Source organism: Silene latifolia, chromosome Y (genome assembly GCF_048544455.1).
Source record: "Silene latifolia isolate original U9 population chromosome Y, ASM4854445v1, whole genome shotgun sequence".
Classification (NCBI taxonomy): domain Eukaryota; kingdom Viridiplantae; phylum Streptophyta; class Magnoliopsida; order Caryophyllales; family Caryophyllaceae; genus Silene; species Silene latifolia.
In genome coordinates, this window is record NC_133538.1 from 9,634,102 (window position 1) to 9,638,962 (window position 4,861).

General features: G+C 34.7%; 1 long non-coding RNA gene across 1 annotated transcript; it reads left to right on the top strand.

Moving 5' to 3' along the window:
* Nucleotides 1-674: 674 nt before the first annotated feature.
* Nucleotides 675-3,891, top strand: LOC141626491 (uncharacterized). The gene is made up of 3 exons (XR_012536072.1): nucleotides 675-770; nucleotides 1,493-1,550; nucleotides 3,777-3,891. It is a non-coding gene; the product is annotated as an uncharacterized LOC141626491 (long non-coding RNA).
* Nucleotides 3,892-4,861: the final 970 nt, after the last annotated feature.

Here is a 4,861-nt window from a genome sequence, read left to right on the forward strand (position 1 = left end):
CAAAGTGGCCGCCCAATGAGGTACTCGGTCGAGTACATAACATACTAGGTCGAGTACAAGTTACTCGGTCGAGTAACTATATTACTCGGTCGAGTTTTCGACTTCAGAAGCAAACTCAATTGTCGCAGAAGGATTACTCGGTCGAGTATTGGGAATATTCGGCCGAGTAGACCATACTCGGTCGAGTATAAGACTACTCGGCCGAGTTCACGACTCCAGACGCTAAACAGTATTATCACAGAGAGATTACTCAGTCGAATATGGAATACTCGGTCGAGTATAAAAGATACTCGGTCGAGTATCGGCGCAGTTCTCAGCAACGTCCAGTTTTCGTAAAACAGTCATATCTCACTCGTTACTTGGTCATTCTGGGCGTGTGACCTATTGTTAGAATCGTAAGAGGACAAGCTATCACCTCACTACTACAAACCCCTTACATTAATGACACTTTTCTATTGATGCTTTTATAAAGCGTGGACCCGTAAATAACCCTCCAAATTTTTTTTTGGAAAAACCGCCATATATCTATGCCAAATTAATTAAATGGCGCAATTTCTAAATTCACTAAAAATAATCCCCGCTAATCAACTCACACGCACCCCACTCTCATTATCATTTCATCTTCAAAATAGATTATAACAAACCCTAACCTTCAAAAATCTGGTTTCATCGGTAATTTCCATTCAATCACTGGCAAAGACGATTCACGCTGCTAATCAACTCTAATTCTTCACCTCACGACGATACAATCTGCTTATTGCATATAGTAGGTACCGTTTTCACATTCATTTTCAATCGTTTTATGTTATTGATGGTAATTTCAATTGCTTTATAATCGGGTTATGGGCGTTCTTCCTAATTTTGATCATCAAGAAATATTATTATGTTATTGCTTAGGGTCTGTTCAGTGTTTGTTAGGGTCATAATTCAGTTCATTGATCAGTTAAGTTATAATCGGGTTAGGGTTATGGGTGTTCTTCCTAATTCAGGTCATCATTCAGTCATGAATAGTAAGTTTTTGATTCAAAGTTGTAATTTTGGGTCTGGTCAGTGTGTTGTTAGGGTCTGCTTAGGGTTACCCTTCTCGACTTTGGATAGGGTCAATTCGGATTAGGCTTTGAAGAAGCATTAACATGAGGCCATATCATTGTAGACAGAATCAATATGCTACTTCTATATCCAACGGAGAGGAATTTACCACCTGCGAAATAGTTCGATGACTCAAGACACCGAAACGATTCTCTCATAAAATCAATTATAATATTCACCATTCGTTATGTATGTTTGGAGGTTGAATACAGAGATACTAAAGATGTGCTTATATGAAACATTGAAGTTACAACATCTTCCAAGGAATCAGCACTATTATTAGCAGCATAGTTTCCTATAGGCCTTCCTCCATAATCCATAAACTGTCCTTGATTCATTTTCATCGACATGTCGAATCCCGAATTCTGGACTGACTGACTGACTGTATTGGTTTCCATTTCAGATAGTTCGGTGCTTGATAAGATTTAGATTGTTGCTGCTCGGGACTATTCAGACACTTGGTATGTATCAATCTTTTCTCTTCTTTTCAATTTTTCTCTCCAAATGTTTGTTTTTGTTCAGATCATGCGATTTTTGCTTGGTTTTAATTTCATTTCTGCTCATATTTTCATTTTTTTAGGTGTTTAATGTCACGATTTTATGATTAATTGTGGTGTTATGATAGTGGCGATGATTTATTTGATTAGTGTGTTAATTTTGGGGATTAGAGATAGTTCTTGCTTTAGGTAGGGTTTAATGATTTTAGTTTGCATCTGCGGTGTTGATTGATAACTGAGACTTGAGATAGCATTTGTGGTGTTGCTTGATAATCGAACGGTGGAACTATTGTTTTAAAATAAACACGGTTTCATGTGCCCTTGCTATTTCTATATGTCCCTTTGTGTGTTCTAAACATTGCACAAACTTGGTCCGTTGCAGACCATGTGGTGATAGTATTTGAGGATAATCCAAAGACTATTCAGGTCAGATGGCCATCTGCAAACCTAAATAACTAATGAACATAATGCTACAATACTTCAGTAATGATCCAGCTCTTTCCCGTTTCAGATGCAGATGGCAGGTTCCCCCACCCAAGTTTTAATACCCTTCTGCCCATTATTATTGCAGATTGCCAGCTGCCTTGACTTCCACCCCTCAAAAAATACACCCTTGTTGGTAAGGATAGAAATTATGTGGTACTTCAGTACAATTTGGTGAAGGTTAAGTTAACTGAGCTTTTGGGTTTGTCTGCATCTCCATTATGAGTGTATTAGTATTACCACCAGGTCTTAGTATAATGGTTATGACGGACGTGTCGTGACAATATAGATCACAGGTTTAAAATCCCCCTTCCCTGTTTATTGTACTGGCCAGCTGGCCTTGCGCCTCATTTGACACCAAGATATTACTCCACATGAGTTTATTACCAGCCAGGAAGGAATAAGTAATTTTAATATTTTGTTTCAATATTTTTAGAGTATTTAGTAATTTCTATATTTTTCAATTAAGGATGTATTATTGAGCTCGGCTGGACCTGTGAGTTGTGATTGGACGTGGAAATTTGTGTTAGAGCTCTCAGCCCCAACTAGCTAGTCGAGTCTAAAAGATTGAGATGTCTAGTAAGTTGAAGTTGGGGTGAGGTTCAATCATATTTTCCCTTCTTAAAAATTTAACTAAGAATATATATAACCAAGATATAAACTACTATGTAATTTTTAAATATACTACGTAATTTTAAAATATAATGGAAGTATACTTAATAACATAATATTATAAATACTAAAACTATGATATACCAAGTACTACAGAGTAGTAAATTTTTAGCTTCGTCTATTACTTTACATTGCTCAAATGTTATGTTGTTTAACATGTTCATTTGGTTTGGTATTGTATTTGAGTAGTTGTAAAGTATTAAATAAAGCTTGCTTGAAATTCCATGTACTGAAATGGGCTTATAATCAGATGACATATCCTGAGAATATGGTTACACACTTACAGATTGGACTGTCTCGACATGATAAGGTCCTACAATATGGTTAAACGGACCCTCTCACGATATCAGATCGTCTTATTCTATACTTCTCGATAATTTATATAGTTACTAGATATTCTAAGCACTACAGAACTTTACTTTATCAGGACTGTTTACTTGATTTAGTAGATAGTGCACACAAACTAATCGCAGCCTTAATTATATGATTAAACAATTACAGTTCTACTACAAAAAATGAAAAAAACTTCGCGTGTTACTGACAATTAAATTAGTTCAGCAATCTGTCTGTAAGTGTATGTATGTGTATGACTATACACTCATGGTCCTATAATTTGGAGAATTTTTGTGACAACATTCTGATATGTGTACTGGTATCTCAGGATATGTCATCTGATTGCTTTTTTCCGGTGATGTTTTTTGTGTTTTCGTGAATGCATGTTAAAATACTTCATCGTAGTATTTTTTATTTGCTTTTCTTGACTGTAGACCAAACTAATGAATTATTTATTAATCTTACCTACTCAGTTTACATCTTCTTCTTCCTTTTTTACTGATTCTTCCTTCCTCTTCCCCAATATTTTGCTTATTAGTTCTCCTTGCTAGCTTTTTTATCATATTTCTGGCATGAGAAATTACCCAATTTTTTTTTTCTTTTATAAGTGTGAACATTCAATTTATGAATCACTTTTTTTTCTTTGAAGTCCGACCCTCCAATATTTTATTAGTAATAACTTTTTTACATTTTGAATCTCAGGTGTGCTGTTGATTGCTCGCAAAATTTGGGGTTGCGATTCGTAGTTTCCGATTCATCTGTTTTTGGATATCAGGTACCACAAATAAAATAATTCTCTCCTCTTCTCTTCTTTTCTTTTGTTTAGTTTCCTATTGGAGTTTTTATTGTTTGTGATCAACTTCGGTGATTCTCGTTTTATGTCTATTTTATGTAGTTAATTAAGCCATGTTCACTTATTTATCTACTTAAACATACAATGAGTATTAAAATACTTAAAACGTTATTATATTTACAGGGTAATGATTAGTCGTTATTTATATTGTACTCTACTAAGTATTAGGTTAGAAAGATAAATCCTACAACTCATGTCTAGGAAACTTAGCAAATGTTTTTTATACAATGAGTATTAAGATACTATACATGTTTAATCAATATGAGTGTGTCTGTTTTTTTTTTTTTTGTGTAGACATGGATACAAGTTGGATTACATTGCCAAATGACCATTCTAACTACATAGATGGTTGTTTGAAATTTATTGCGATAGCTAAAGAAAGTCTTGTAGAAGGAAAAACAAAGTGTCCTTGTAAAAATTGCAAATTACGTTATTGGTTGCCGCTTAGTGAAGTAGAGGGGCATATTTTGTTCAAAGGCTTTTACCAAAAGTATACAAATTGGATTTGGCATGGTAAAGGGGGTGTTCTTGATCATATAACTGGTGTTGATGTTGGTAGCACTAGTAAAGGATCATTTGTAGGTCGTGATGATATGAGTGGTCTATTAGATGCAGCTAATTTGGTTAACGTTTCACACTTTTCTAAAGGAGTTAATGATGAACTTCCTCACTTACAAATGAAAAATAGCGATCTCGATGATCTATCTATGGGATGTAGTTCTAATGATGATTCAGATTATGGATATGATAAGTTATATGGTGATGAATCTCATAATGAATCTAATAAACCCTCAAAAGGAAACAACGAGGAGGAAGAGGCAAAGTATGAAAGATTGTTTAAGGCCGCAAATGAAGAACTTTATGAAGGATGTCAAACTTTCTCAAAATTGTCCTTCATTTTACACTTGTTTCATATTAAGTGTATGTTTCATTG